General features: G+C 57.2%; 1 long non-coding RNA gene and 1 pseudogene across 1 annotated transcript; both read left to right on the top strand.

The window, feature by feature from the left end:
• LOC120381647 overlaps positions 1-15862 on the top strand; it is a 438779-nt pseudogene that overhangs the window by 324093 nt on the left and 98824 nt on the right.
• LOC120381648 lies at positions 8114-14006 on the top strand. The gene is made up of 3 exons (XR_005588119.1): positions 8114-8165; positions 8276-8375; positions 13951-14006. It is a non-coding gene; the product is annotated as an uncharacterized LOC120381648 (long non-coding RNA).

Genomic DNA, 15862 nt, shown 5'->3' with positions numbered 1-15862 from the left:
GTGCGGACACACGGGCTCGGGAAGGGAGTTGGGGGCAGGAGGGTTGCAGGCTATGGGGAGGTTGAGTGAGGGGCAGGCTCTGAGCTGGGGCAGGGATGGGGTGCAGGGGGTGGGGACACGCGGGCTCGGGGAGTTGGGGCGGGGTGGTTGCAGGCTATGGGGAGGTTGAGTGAGGGTGCAGGCTCTGAGCTGGGGCAGGGGATGGGGCGGACACGCGGGCTCGGGGAGTTGGGGGCAGGAGGGTTGCAGGCTATGGGGAGGTTGAGTGAGGGGGGCAGGCTCTGAGCTGGGGCAGGGGATGGGGTGCCGGGGGTGCGGACACGTGGGCTCGGGGGCAGTTGGGGGCAGGAGGGTGCAGGCTATGGGGAGGTTGAGTGAGGTGCAGGCTCTGAGCTGGGGCAGGGGATGGGGGCAGGGGTGCAGGCTATGGGGAGGTTGAGTGAGGGGGCAGGCTCTGAGCTGGGGCAGGGATGGGGGTGCAGGGGTGCGGACACGCAGGCTGGGAGTTGGGGCGGAAGGGTTGCAGGCTATGGGGAGGGTGAGTGAGGGGGCAGGCTCTGAGCTGGGGCAGGGATGGGGTGCAGGGGTGCAGACACGCGGGCTGGGGAGTTGGGGGAGGGTTGCAGGCTATGGGGAGGTTGAGTGAGGGTGCAGGCTCTGAGCTGGGGCAGGGGATGGGGTGCAGGGGGCAGACACGCGGGCTCGGGAGGAGTTGGGGCGGGAGGGTTGCAGGCTATGGGGAGGTTGAGTGAGGGGACAGGCTCTGAGCTGGGGCAGGGATGGGGTGCAGGGGCGGACACGCGGGCTCGGGGGAGTTGGGGGGCGGGGTTTGCAGGCTATGGGGAGGTTGAGTGGGGACAGGCTCTGAGCTGGGGCAGGGATGGGGTGCAGGGGCGGACACGCGGGCTCGGGAGTTGGGGCGGGGGTTTGCAGGCTATGGGAGGTTGAGTGAGGGGCAGGCTCTGAGCTGGGGCAGGGATGGAGGTGCAGGGGTGCGGACACGCAGGCTGGGGAGTTGGGGGCGGAAGGGTTGCAGGCTATGGGGAGGGTGAGTGAGGGGCAGGCTCTGAGCTGGGGCAGGGATGGGGGTGCAGGGGTGCGGACACGCGGGCTGGGAGTTGGGGAGGGTTGCAGGCTATGGGGAGGTTGAGTGAGGGGTGCAGGCTCTGAGCTGGGGCAGGGATGGGGTGCAGGGGGGGCAGACACGCGGGCTCGGGAGGGAGTTGGGGGCGGGAGGGTTGCAGGCTATGGGGAGGTTGAGTGAGGGGACAGGCTCTGAGCTGGGGCAGGGATGGGGTGCAGGGGCGGACACGCGGGCTCGGGGAGTTGGGGGCAGGAGGTTGCAGGCTATGGGGAGGTTGAGTGAGGGGGCAGGCTCTGAGCTGGGGCAGGGATTGGGGTGCAGGGGAGGACACGCGGGCTGGGGGAGTTGGGGGCAGGGGGTTGCAGGCTATGGGGAGGGTGAGTGAGGGGGGCAGGCTCTGAGCTGGGGCAGGGGATGGGGGTGCAGGGGGGGGACACGCGGGCTCTGGGGGGGAGTTGGGGGGCGGGAGGGTTGCAGGCTGTGGGGAGGGTGAGTGAGGGCAGGCTCTGAGCTGGGGCAGGGGATGGGGCAGGGGCGGACACGCGGGCTGGGAGGTGGCAGCTCGGCGCTGCACCAGGAAGGGGCTGCGGGGTTTCACACGGACACAGACACTTTCCCACAGTCCCGGGGCGGGAGGCAGAGTCGGGGGCGGGGTCTGGCCGGGGGGGCCCGCACTGGGGCTCCCGGCCGGAGCAGGGGCCGCCCCGCAGCGCTGGCACAGACCGAGCGGCGCTGCGGGGTCGGGGCTCGGGCAGGCGGGGGGGGGGGCGGTGCCGGGAGCCCCGGGGACCCGCCCCCGGGCTGACACGCGGCAGAACCGAGACAGCCGGTGCCCCCGCCCGGCCCCCGGACCTGCGCGCGCAGCGGGGGCTCGGCCCGAGGCCCTGTTCCCCAAACGGGGTTTGTCCCGCACAGGGTCTGGCAGCGGCTCCCCATTTCCCCCAGCCCTCCCCGCCGCCCCCGGCAGCAGCTCGACCCCGCCCCCGGCCAGTGAATTTCTGCCCCGCTCAGCCCCTGGCAGCCCCGCCCCCCCGCTGCGATTCGCCCCCCGGGGCTTGTCACCCCCCCGCGGAGCGGGCAGCGAAGCGCCGGGAGCAGTGAGGGCAGAGAGCGGGCAGCGGCAACAGCGGCGGTTACTGCGCAGGCTCCGTGCGGCTGCGCATGCTCAGTGCAGCCCAAGTAGCGAATCCGGAGCGGGGGCTGTTTCTGGCGTTACACCGGACCCGTCACGTGACTCCTCCTCCCCGTCCCCCGCGGGGTGCGTCACTTCCGGCCGCTGCGGGGGGAGGCTCCGGGCGCGCGGCGGAACCGGTAAGAGCCGAGCGGGGGGCGGGGAACAGACACCTGGGCCCGAGACCCCCCCCCGCCCTGGGCCGGGAGCTGGGGCGGGGCGGGGGGTCCCGGTGCGGCCTCCGTAGCGGGGGCGGCGGGGGAGGTGAGTGTGTGTCCGTGTCTCGCCCCTGCCCCTCCCCCACGGCCGCCCCCTCCCCCCCCCGGCTCCCCGCGGCCCGTGTGAGGGGGGGGAACCGTCACTGCCCGCGTGCGCTGGAGCGTCCCGTAAAATCCCCCCCCGGGGGCCCTCACCCCGCGCTGGGTGTTTGTCTCCCCGCTGCCGGGGGCGGAGTCTGTGACCCGTTTTCCCCCCAACGCTCAGACCCGGATATAAAACATCCCAACCCCCCCCCCCCGGCCCCGTTCTCCCGCCTCCGCTGCTGCCGCCGGACCGGGCCGCGCGCGGGGCCCCGCCCGGATCGACCCTGAGCCCGGGTCCCGCGGGGCGGCACCGCTTCCCCCCCCTTCCCTCAGACCCTGCTGGGAACCGCTCAGCTCTTATCCCTGATCAACACCTGCCCCCCCCCCCGTGTGTCTGTGTGTGTGTGTGGGGGGGGGGGGGTTGGTGTTTTCCCTGAATGGCCTGACGTGACGTTATGTTGTGGTGGGTTTTATTCTGTGTGATTTGAGGAAATCAGTAACTTTTTATTAATGCAAATGACACTCAGCAATAAGAGAACTTTTCTTCTGAAGTATTGTGAGCATCACACACCAGTAACACTCAGAGAGAGGTCAGGAATCAGAGCACCGTAGCCCTGTAGGAAAAAGAATTCTGGAACAGGCACCTTTTATAAGCAAGATATTTTACTTACAATTGGGCTTTAATTTGTGTGGAAAGAAATACTTTATGCAGCACAAAGGAGGGTTACAAAAATGTATTACTCTTCATTGGCTCCACACACAATATCCTCCCCAAGATTCACCTCAGGAGTGTTGATTGGAACTCGTGTAGATGAATTAATTTTCTTGTTATCAGTTGCTTACCTTGTGACATGTATTCTCTGCAAATCTCAAAGATTCATATAAAATACCCTAAAAATTTGCCCCACTTTCTCTCTCCTTGTCTATTTCTAAGTGACTATGCCCTGAGTTTTTCCTTGTCTCTATTTATAAATTACTAAAAAAAAAAAATCTCAGATTTACACCTTTTCTCAGATTCTTGACTATGGATACAAAATGTGTCCTTATGTTGTCCATTTCCTCTTTATTCGTTTATCAAATATTGATGTGAAATACACTCAGATTTTACCTCATATCAACAACTGATATAAAATCCCTCTGATGTTCCACTTTCCTTTCACTAATTTACAAAAATGGATCCAAAAATCCCTCTGATTTCCACCCTTTCTTTTTCATTTCTGAACACTGATCTGAAATCTCAGGTTTTCCCTCTTTCTATGTCATCATCAAATGTCAATTAAAAATCCTCTCCGGTTTGGGGCTGTTCCCCATGTCTCTAAATTCCAGCAACTTCTTCCTTGGAGGGAACCTGTTGCCCTGAGTCATTCTCCATCCTGGTTGTTGCAGGGGGTTAAATTGCCCAGAGATCATCTTTCCCGTCTCCTTTGAAAATCATTTCTTCCTCCTTTATCTCTGTTAAAATGTTTGCCGAAGAAAGAGACCAGCCAGATATTTAATACCCATCAAATTCAGAGGCCTCCCCATGTTTGGGGATCAGTGTTTCCCAGCTGATAACAGGAGAGTTGGCTGAATCCTTTTCTCCAGCTGGCACGGGATGAGGAGGTCTCTCTGAGTGCAGTGTGGGTCCAGAAGTTTCCCAAATCCCATGACAAATGCTCTTCAGGAGGGGTTGCTTCCCGCAGTGCTAAGATGCAGCCACTTCTGGGGTGGATCCATGGTGGCCATTATTTGCTAGTGACAGGCCATGGAAGTTTCTTACCTTTCTTGCCCTCCAGGCCTTCCATACTCCAGTTCAAGAGACATCCCCCAGGGCTCCCTCTGCCCCTGTGACTGGCCAGCAGGGGGCGGTGGTCACTTTCTATCCACTTCTCAGGCACTGTGATGTAACAGTGTTGCTGGGTGGGGGTGGGGCTGTGTGGGGAGATAGCAGCTGAAGGGGGATTGTGGTGGGGGACGCCTCTGGGTGGCTGGGCAGGGGGTACCCTAGTGAGGTTGGTGGGTTCTGGAGATTTGGGGTTTCAGGGGGTGGGTGTGATGTGCCCAGCCCTGAGGCTATGGGTCCTGGAGGTGAGTATCGCTGGGGGCCTGGTGGCTGCAGAACAGCTGGGGTGGGCGTCTCTTGGGGAGGCGGGACAGGGGGTTAGAGGGAGCCTGGTGCTGTGCCAGGGGCTCTGTCTGGGCTTCCCCAGCTGGCTCCTGGGATCGCTGCCATACCCAATGAACAGAACTGGGGGGGGTCCCCAGCTCTAGGTCAGGGGATGCCAGGGAAGCAGAGTGAGGGGTCCCACTGAAAAGCATCAGCGGGTCCTGCTGGGTGGAGGAGGGGGTCCCAGACAAACAGCAGGGCAGATCCTGGTAGTGGGGAGGGGGTCCTAGACAGGCAGTGAAGAACTGAGTTCCCAGTGGGGGTCCCTTTTGGGGGGGGTCCCTGGCTGCTGGGGGCTCTTGGTGGGGGGAACCCTTTGGGATTCCCAACCTGACAGTCATGGGCTGGTGGGGATTCCCTGGCCGGTGGGGCTTTGAGGAGTATCTGGGGTCCCTGGCTGGGGACTCTGGGGGCTGCGTCCCAGGGAATATCTGGTGGGACCCTGGCTGTGGGAACTTCTACTAACCATGATTCTTCTCTCTGATCAACTCGTGTCAGAGTCCTGGCTCCAAGCACTGCCCGGCATTCCCCAGTCACAGGCCCTGTCACTGTGGTAACTTTCTATCCACTTATCAGTCACTGTTCGTGTGAAATCACAGATTTTGCTTTTCTCCTCTTTTGAAAACTGCAGGAACTGTTGGTTCAGTTTAGAAAAGTTGTGCCCCCCAGTCCTGAGAGCAGCTAGGGGGCATCACGGTGAGAGAACAAAGAGCGACCCCTTGTCTCTCCCAGCAGATCCATCACACACCTACTAGCCAGAGGCTGATACAACCCCATGGTGGGGAACCCAACACCCTCCCCACTGCCAGCTGCTGGATGTGAGGGGCTTCCCTACACCTCCCTGGTGGGTGCCCCCTTTCCATGTCACACCAGCCCCTGGATTCAGCACTGGGAGTCTGGTCAGTTTTCCCAGCCCTGCCCAGGGGGTTGGTTTCTCTATTTCCTGTTTCACAAATTAGGGAATTTTCTCCCCCACCACCCAAGTGTTTGTTCTGAGGATCTAGGCCCAGTTAACAAGTCCCAGCAGGTTTGTCACACTCTGTCCCCCTCCCCTTTCTCACCCAGGGTATTCCCTGCCCCCTCCAGCCCTAACTCCCCAGAAGTTGCCACCTCTTCAGTATTTCCTGCCCCTCCCCCGCAAGCAGGAACCCACCAGCAACCCCCCAATTACCCCTACCTGAGCTGGCTCCACTGCAGCCGGAGAAGCCCCCACCCCCCCCCGGCCGGGCACGGAGGGGTTAATGCTTTCCTGTGCCCTGCAATCCTCCCCCACCACCCCACCCGCCGCTCCAGCCCCTTCCTGTGCCCTGCAACCCCGGCTCCCAGCTTCTCCAGCCCCTTCCTGTGCCCTTCAACCCCGCTCCCAGGTGCTCCAGCCCCTTCCTGTGCCCTGCACCCCCGGCTCCCAGCTGCTCCAGCCCCTTCCTGTGCCCTTCAAACCCCGCTCCCAGGTGCTCCAGCCCCTTCCTGTGCCCCGCAACACCCCCCCGTTCCCTGCAACCCGCCCTCTCCCGCGTTCCCAGCCGCTCCAGCCCCTTCCCGTGCCCCGCAACCCCGCCTCTCCCCCGGGCTGCAGCGCTCGCCGGGGCGGGCTGCAGCGGCTGGGATCCAGCTGACACCCAATGCAGGGGCTGGGGGCGGGGAGCTGCTGCACCAGCCCCGCCCCCGCTTTTCTCCTGGGGAGCCCCCACCCCTCTCCTGCCCCCTCCGGGCTGAAGCAGGTCCCCGCGGGTCCCACCCCCTGCGTGGGGCCCGGGGGCGGGTCCAGGCCCGGGGAGGAGCCGCCCCTTCCCACCCTCCCGGCCCGGCAGGGGGACTATGGCGGGGCCGGGAGCGCGGCGCGGGGGCTGCTCCAGCCCTGCAGCCCGCGGGGCAGCGCGGTGGGGCCGGGACCACGCGTGGGGCGGACACGCTGCTGCCGGGGCGGGGTCAGGGCTGGGGTTGGGCTGTGGGGGCGGTTATTACGTGGGGTCACAAGCCCCCACTCTGCCACTCCCGGGAAAGGGCGGGGGACTAAGAGGCACCGGCTGGGAGAGGGGGCGGGGCCGGGGGAAAGGATGAGCGGTGGGGAGGGTCTGGCTGGACCCGGGACCTCCTTACCTGGGCTGGAGAGGCGGAAGCGCCCGGGCAGGCTGGGAGATGTAGTTCCTGACTCTCCCTGGACCGGAAGTGACATTGGGGAGAGACCAAGCCGAGTTGCAAACGCGCGGGCCCCTGCGGCTCTGCCTGGCTCGCGGGCCGTTGGAGCCTCCCGGCCGGAGAAGGGTTGGTGCCGTTGGAGCTCTGGGCACGCGCAGATCGCGGCGGAGAGCCCTTCATTAACCCCCGTGCCCGGCCCGGGCCCTGCCCCGCTGGAGCCACGCTGGCTCCGCCCGCCCGCTGCGGAGCTGCAGCCTCCAGGCCCGGAGCGAGCCCCGGGCGGGCGGGGCCGGGCGGTGACTCTGCCCCAGTGCCCGGGGACCCGGCATCTCGCAGCGCCAGGATCTGCTCCTGGGAGGCAGCACCCGCAGGGGCTCGGAGCTGCTGCCCCGCAAGAGCCCAGTGCCCCGGGCCCAGCCAGGTGCCGGGCCCCGCGGGGTGCCGGTCGGAGGAGCCCGGCCCCGCTGGGGTCCCTGCGTGGGGCCGGGCGGGGCTGGGGGCTGAGACCGGGCTGGGGCGGGAAATGTCTGTGCAGCCCGGACGGGGGCAGGTGACCCCGAGGAGCGGGAGATAAAGGGTGGGGCTGAGATCCCCTCGGATTTACCGCTGCCCCCTCCTGTGGGGACCCCCCTCCTCTCCCGTCCTGCCCCCTTTCTCCCTAGATAGCCACGAGCAGCACCCAGGGTAACCCCCCCACAAACCCCGGAGGAGTTCCATGTTCCCCGATCGTGCCCCATTCTCTCCCCTTCGCCAGTGGCCAGTTCAGGTCTCAGGTTTGGGGGTTTCCCCCATTTCCACCTGCAGGGATTTGTCCTTGTGCGGGTGGGAAATGGTTCCCCTGAGTGATTCCTGAGCTGGGCAGAGGGTGACTGGGCAGAGACTGGGGGGGCCCTGAGACAGGGACACCTCTGGGCTGGGCTGGGGGGGCCACTCTCTGCTGGCAACGGGGCCTGGGAAGGGCCAGGAAGGGGAGGGAGGAGCAAGTGTCCCGCATGGAGACGGCCCAGCCCCAGGTTTCCCAGTCCAGCTACTTCCCCTCCCCCCCCCGGCCCCCCCCCCCCGCCCCCCCCCCACCCCATCACCTGCTAGTCACAGTCCCAGACCCCACTGCCAGCCCCTCCCCACTGATAGTGACTTTCTCACTCCAGCCCCACTCCTGTCCCCTGTGAAAAGACATCACCCAGGGATCCCTGCCGGCCATGTGAGTGTGGGGCAAGAAGAATCCGTCCCGTTCTGTTGTTGATTTAATATCCTTGTATAATCCCCTCAAATTTCCCATCTTTTCTCTCGAGCCTTTAAATGGTGACACACAATCTCCCAGAGGTTGGTGCTTCTCTCTTATATTGGCAAATATTTAGTTTGTGCCCCATTTTCTCCTCAGTTCTGAAATACTGATATCTAATGTTCAAAAATCTCCCCCCTTTTCTCTCCAGGTGTGTGACTGAGATCAGGGCTCTTATTGTACTGCCAAGCGGTGCAGAGACTCCAACTGAGATCTGGGCCCTGTTCTGCCAGGCGCTGAAGAGACCCCAGGTGAGATCAGACCCCACTGTTGTGCCAGGTAAAACTGAGACCTGGACCGAGATCGCGCCCCCTCCTTGTGCCAGGCAGCGAACGACTGCGACCCAAACCGCTGCCTCCATTGTGCTGGGCACTTCAGAGACCTCGACTGAGATCTGTGTCCCCGTTGAGTCTGGCACTGCACTGACCCTAATGAAGATCCCGCCCCACCACTGTACTGGGCACTGCACAGACCCTGACAGAGATCCTGCTCCCACATTTTGCCAGTTGCTGCAGGGGCCTAAACAAAATCTGGGATCCTGTAATGCCGGGAGTTGCAGAGTCCCCAACTGAGATAAGGCCCCTGTTGTGCAGGGCTCTGCACAGACACTGACCAAGATCAGGGTTCCCATTGTGACAGGTGCTGAACAGACACCAAGGGTATCTCTACCCTGCCATTAAAAACCCCCAGCTGGCCCAGGCCAGGTGACTCAGGCTCACAGGGCTCAGGCCAAGGGGCTGTTTAATTGCAGTGTAGATGTCTGGGCTCGGGCTGGGGCCAGGCTGTAGGTCCCTGCGAGGTGGGAGGGGGCCAGACCTTGGGCTGCAGCCCCAGCTGGACCATAGACACCACAATTAAACAGCCCCACAGCCTGAGCTGTGTGAGCCCAAGTCAGCGGGCATGGGCCAGCCGCCGGTGTCGAACAAGTTTGCATGGAGAATTTGGGGCAAAACTGGGAACTGAACCCAGATTGTTTGAATTCTTTCCTCTCCCCTTAACCCCAAGCCCAGCGTGTGTGTGTGCAGCGTTGTTTTGGTCTGTGTTTGCCTTGCATTGGCTTCCAAGGGAGGCTGTGGAATTTCCTTCACTGGAGGTTTTTAAGACCAGGTTAGAGATACACCAGTCTGGGAATGTCTAGGGATACTTGGTCCTGCCTCAGCACAGGGGGCTGGAGTAGACGCCCTCTCAAGATCCCTTCCAGGCCTACACTGAAATAATTCTCTTTTGTGCTGTGTCCTGTTCTACGCTGAGCTGTTTTGCATGGTGCCATTTGGAACTGTGATCGCACCATGTTGTGCAGCAGTTTTATGGTGCATTGTTTTGCCTCAGCTTGTTTGGTGCCTGTGCTGTGTCGGTTTGAGTTGAGCTATTTTCCATTGTGTACTTTTGTCCTAGGATGTCATCGTTTGCATCGTGTTGCTTTCTTCTCCTTTGTATTGTCATTCTATGCTGTGGAGTGTAGGTTGTGTTTTTTCTCCCCGAATTGCCTGACATTATGTTGTGGTGGGTTTTATTTTGTATGTTGTGTTTTTATATGTGTATATATTGCATCACATCATAGAACTGCAGGGCTAGATAGGACCTCAAGATGTCATCAAGTCCAGCTCTCTCTGCTGAGGCAGGACCAAGTATCTGTAGATTATCTCTGACAGAGCTTTGTCCTACTTGTTCTTAAAAACTTCCAGGGAAAGAGACTCCCCAGCCCCCCTTGTAAGACTATTCCCGAGCTGACCTGCCTTAGCTCTGGGGACACCCACACAGACTGTAGTGGTGAGCAGCTCTGGAGAGAGAGGAGACCCCAGTGAGTGGCAGCTGGGTAAAGAGACTGAAGTTTGGAGGAGAAACATTGACGTGTCCAAGGTCACCCAGGCTGTCCGTGACCGAGCTAGAAATAGGTTCTAGTGCCACCGTACTGCTGTTTCTGAAGGTCTCTGCCACCCTGGTGTTTTAGGCACTGGTGCAAACCCTTAGTGTAGGCAGAAGTTACACTAGTGCACTCTGATTGGCACTGGTGCACCATGTCCCAGTTTGAAGGTTTGAGGTGGGGGGGGAAGTGACCTCACAGATGCCTGGGGCTGGCTGAACAGTGCAGCTGGGAAGGGAGGGGCAGCAGTGAGTGCTGGAGGTATGAGCCAGGAGCGCAGCCCCACAGGGCTGGACACTGACTTCTCCTGACCCAGGGGACACCCCCCAGCGAGGTGGTTTGTCCAGGGATGCACAGGCTGTCTTGGCAGGGCAGCTCAGCTGCAGTCCCTGCACACCTCTTCCTGCAGCCTAATACAGTGTGCTCGGGGGACCTTTCCAAGCTGCGGGTGACGGGGCTCTGGAGCTAACAGGGTCTGTTCCTGGCTCCGTCACAGACCTGTTCAGTGACCGTGGGGAAGTCACAGCCCCTCTCTCTGTAACGCTGTCCCCAGTGACTCGAGAGCACGAGCACCAGCCTCGGGCAGACTGGTAAGAAGCAGGGAACAAACCCCAAATTGGGCGTGAGGTCTATATGGAGATTTCACCAACCAAGAATCCAGTGTAAACACAGACAGTCCCCTTGGGTGATCCCATATATCTTTCTGAGCCGAGCCCCACCCCGGCTATAAAACTCCACTGCCCATGTGGGCCACAATAACTGGTTTTCTGCATATAACAGCCAGGGCTGGCGTTAGGGGCAGCAAGCAGGGCAACTGCCTGCGGCCCCACGCCACAGGGGCCTTCACAAAGCTATATTGCTTAGGCTTTGGCTTCAGCCCTGGTGGTGGGGCTCAGGGCTGGCTTCAGGCCAATTCCACCGAATCGGGCCCAGCGCCTAAGAGGGCCCCGCATCCAGTGAGAATCTCTTCCCTGGCTAGAGACAACTTTTTAATTTTTACTCACCTGGCAGCACTTCAGGGGTGGGTCCTTCACTTGCTCTGGGTCTTGGCGGCACTTGGCGGCGGGTCCTTCAGTGCTGCCGAAGACCTGAGCGAGTGAAGGACCCGCCCAAGTGCCACCGAAGACTTGGAGCACCGCCCGGTGAGTACAAGCCCCACGTGCTTTTTTACATTTTTTTTGGGGGGGGGGGTCATCCCTGCCGGGGCCCTGTCGAAACTGTTTGAATTGGGCCCCGCACTTCCTAAAGCCGGCCCTGTCTGGACTTCAGCTCCATGCGCTGGGACTTCAGCTTTCTGCCCTGGGCCTCAGCGAGTCTAATGCCGGCCTTGCTTGGCAGCCCCCTGAAAGCTGCTCACGGCCTTCAGGGGCCCCAGACCCCTGGTTGAGAACCACTGCCTTACCCCACTAATCACAGCAATGTTCAGGTTACTGCCAGTCCCAAAGGACCAGTCACTTCCTTAGGTCAAATGACTCTTAGATCTCCCAACAAAGACAACACTTGTAGCCAGTCCTGTCACAACCTGTATTAAGACTTATTTAAAAGGAAACAAGAGTTGTTGACAAAGTTAAAGCAGGTAATCCTATAGATGCAGACGAGTTGCAGTCTTAGATTTCAAAGGTAATAGAAGCTTCTATAATAAGCAAGCTCTACATATTCTTTAGGACTAACCGGCTAGGCAGCTGGGGATCTCGTGCTTATGCCTAGAAACTTTTCCCCCCAGAGTCCAAGCAGCATACAGATCATCAGTTCCCTCTGTATGGGGTTTTTCATCCCCTTCCTGGCATGTGCTGTGAGCTGGAAACTCAGCTAATGGGAAATCAAGAGCACAACAACAGTTTTGTGTGTTCGTTAATATCCCGTAATAGTGTCTCTGGTGTGGATGGACCTTTCCTGCCAGGCAGAGTGTAATGCATTCGGTTGCCAGTCAGCACTTCACCTAGGTAAAGTCTCTCTCCTGTGTGGTGATTTACAGAGCCACAGAGGCTCACAATGCAACTAGTCAGATGTTAACCCAGGCAGCAACTCACAAGCGTTCAATGAAGTCTAAACACATTCTCATGTTCACAGTCTGTATGAGGAGTATCTACTCATTGGGACTCGCTGGGGAGCCACAGAAAGGAACAAGATGTGCTGAGGCAAGAAGGCCCAGTCTCAGAGCCCCCGGGGTCATGCTTCCCAAAAGCTAAAACTAGGCCCAGCCCAGGAAAGGGGCACTGCCAGGAGAGACTGGATAAAGGCTGGAGCATCAAACAACTTAGTTAACCTGAGAGAGCTGCCTTGGGGACAGTGACAGGGAGAATCCCCAGAGTGACTCCTTGGATTCTGCTCGTCTCTGGCCTTTGGTTCATAGAATCACAGAACTGGAAGGGACCTCGAGAGGTAGCTAGTCCAGTCCCCTGCCCTCAAGGCAGGACGAAGTATTATCTAGACCAGGAGTGGCCAACCTGAGCCTGAGAAGGAGCCAGAGTTTACCAATGTACATTGGCAAAGAATCACAGTAATACGTCAGCAGCCCCCCATCAGCTCCCACCCCCTGCTCCCAGCGCCTCCCACCCATGGGAAGCCACACTAATCAGAACCTCCCCCTCCCTCCTCGCACCTCCCGATCAGCTCTTCACACTATGCAAGACACTCGGTGGGGGGGAATGGAGCAAGGGCATTGCAGGAATGGAGGCTCAGGAAAGGGAGTGGGAAGGGGTGGACTGGGGGCAGGGCCTGTAGCTGAGTAGTGAGCACACCCAGCACACTGGAAAGTTGGTGCCTGTAGCTCCAACCCCGGAGTTGGTGCCTATACAAGGAGCCGCATATTAAATTCTAAAGAGCCACATGTTGGCCAACCCTAATCTAGACCATCCCTGGAGGTGTTTGTCCAGCCTGCTGTTAAAAATCCCCAATGATGGAGATTCCACAACCTCCCTAGGCAATTTATTCCAGTGCTTAACCACTCTGCCAGTTAGGGAGTTTTTCCTAATGTCCAACCTAAACCTTCCTTGCTGCAATTTAAGCCCATTGATTTTTGTCCTGTCCTCAGAGGTTAAGAAGAACAATTTTTCTCCGGCATCTTTGTAACAACCTTTTATGTACTAGAAAACTGTGATCATCCCCTCTGAGTCTTCCCCAGTTTTCTTCCATCTCAGAGGTTAAGAAGAACAATGTTTCTCCCTCCTCCTTGAAACAAAATTTTATGTACTTGAAAGCTGATCATATCTTCTCCAGACTAAGCAAACACAGTTTTTCAGTCTTCCTCATAGGTCATGTTCTCTAGACCTTTAATCATTTTTGTTGCTCTTCTCTGGACTTTCTCCAATTTGTTCACATCTTTCCTGAAATGTGGCACCCAGAACTGAACACAATACTCCAGTTGAGACCTAATCAGTGTGGAGTAGAGTGGAAGAATTACTTCTCGTGTCTTGCTTACAATACTGCTGCTAATACAGATCAGAATTATACTTGCTTTTTTTGCAACAGTGTAACACTGTTGACTCATATTTAGCTTGTGATCCACTGTGACTCCCAGATCCGTTTCTGCAGTGCTCCTTCCTGGGCAGTCATTTCCTGTCTTGTATGTGTGCAACTGATTGTTCCTTCCTAAGTGGAGTACTTTGGGTTTGTCCTTATTGAATTTCATCCTGTTTACTTCAGACCATTTCTCCTGTTTGTCCAGATAATTTTGAATTTTAATTCTATCCTCCAAAGCACTTGCAACCCCTCCCAGTTTGGTATCGTCCACAAACTTGATAAGTGTAACAGAGCTACTGGGAGGGTTTCCCCATGTGTCAGAGGGTTACAGCCTGGTGGGAGGGGGCTAGGCCTGTACTGGAATAAGGTCACTCTGTGCTTCACAGTGTGGCAGAACCGGGAATGTCCATTACCAGGGGAAAATGCTGGGGGGAATCGACATGTGGAAAGGACAGAAACCCTGTCTGAATTCTCTCACATTGCCCTTCTCGCCCTGGCAGGCTACAGAATAACGTCCACGTTTCGCCCCAAATCATCCCCTCTCCCAGGGGAAGGAAATGGCTGCAGTGGAGCTGGCTCAGGTAAGGGATTCTCAGGAGCTGGTGGTGGGTTCTGCTTGGAGGAGAGGAGCAGTAAATGTATAGGAGGGTGGGAGGCAGGAACTATCTAGGGTGTGGAATGGGAGGGGACAGGATGTGACAAACCTGCTGAGACTTGTGTACTCTAGAGTGTGATGGGTTGTCACCCGGGGTGCAGTCTGGGAGCTTCTGGGAACCGCTGTGCCCTCTAACCCTCAAGCTGGGCTGGCCCTTCTCACGCTACTTTGCTGGAGATTCAGCCAGGCTCTCCAGGGCCTGTTATCACCCAACATGACAGCAGGTGGCACCATGCATCTAACTAAGCTACCTGAGTGCTTTACCTAAGCCACTCAAGGACAGATAGAAGACAGAAGCCAATTTCCCAGCTGTAAGTGGTAGCAAACAGATCAAAGCAGATTACTTAAATAACCAAAAACTCAAACTAAGCCTAACATACTATCTGGATAGAATTTGAATTAGCAAATTCTCACCCTGACTGATGATAGAAGCAGTCCACCAAGGTTCCATACACAAGCTCGAAATCCCTTTCCCTGGGACCAGCATATCCCCCAGTTCAGTCTTTGTTCCTCGGGTGTTTCCAGGAGTTTTCTTGTGTGCGGAATGAGGACAAGAGATGATGTCACACCCCACCTTATGTAGCTTTTCCATATGGCAGGAACCATTTGTTCCAAACTCAGTTCCCAGTCCAGTTTGTGGAAAATAGAGGTACCAAAATGGAGTTTAGTATCCTGTGGTCTGGTCACAGGCCCTACCATGGCCTGGTGAGTCATAGTAGCCATGACTCATAGGCTGGCTGAAACATTCCCAGGAAGGCTAAGCTCTTCCACGGTCCATTGTCTTTGTTGATGAGCCATGAACACTGTCTGGCTTCTTTGTTGTACCTGAAAGGCTCATTGTGGATGTTACCCAGAGTAAGCACATTTGAAAGACAGATACAGAGTCAATATCCATAACATCAGATACGAATATGATACATGCACAGAAATAGGACAATCTTATTCAGCAAATACTAACTTTTCCAATGACACTGAACATATGATGCGTCTTGCACAAAATGCATCATAATTATGTCCTAATCATTTCATAATCATACCACTATGCTGAATGTGGGGTGTAGTGTCAGGGCCTAATTTCAAGGCACAGGTGTTGGGAATGGAACTTCCCCTCTTTGTGGAACAGGAAATAACCCTCTAGCCAGAACTGGGAAAACTTCCCAGACTCCCAGTGCTGAAGCCTGAACCTACTGACACTTCATTAGTTACCACCAACCCCGATCTTTGTGGCAACTGGAAACGTTATCAGTGACGATTTTATATTCTCTTCCAGGTCATTGATAAGAATGTTAAATAGCACAGGGCCAAGATCCAATCCTTGTGGGAACCCCCTAGAAAGAAATCCACTCGACCATGGTTCCCCATTTACAATCATAGTTTTTAATCTATTTAATGTATGTTGTGTTTATTTTGTATCTTTCTAGTTTTCTAGTCAAAATGTTGTGCTGAACCAAGTCATACGCCTTACAGAAGTTTAGGTATATTACATCATTACTATTAGCTGCACCCAAACTTTTGATCTCATGCAATAAGGATATCCCGTTAGTTTGATTGGATCTGTTGTCTCTGAACCTTTGTTAATTGGTATTAATTATATTACCCTCCTTTAATTCTTTATTAATTAAATCCATATTCGCTGCTCCATTATCTTGCCCAGTATCAGACTAACACTCTTGTAATTAGCTGGGTCATTTCTTTTACCCTTTTAAAATATTGGCACAGCATTAGCTTTAGTCCAGTCTTCTGGAATTTCCCCAGTG

Source organism: Mauremys reevesii, linkage group 14 (assembly GCF_016161935.1).
Source record: "Mauremys reevesii isolate NIE-2019 linkage group 14, ASM1616193v1, whole genome shotgun sequence".
Lineage (NCBI taxonomy): Eukaryota > Metazoa > Chordata > Testudines > Geoemydidae > Mauremys > Mauremys reevesii.
Note: the sequence above shows the minus strand (reverse complement) of the source record. Positions and strands in the feature narration are given on the sequence as shown.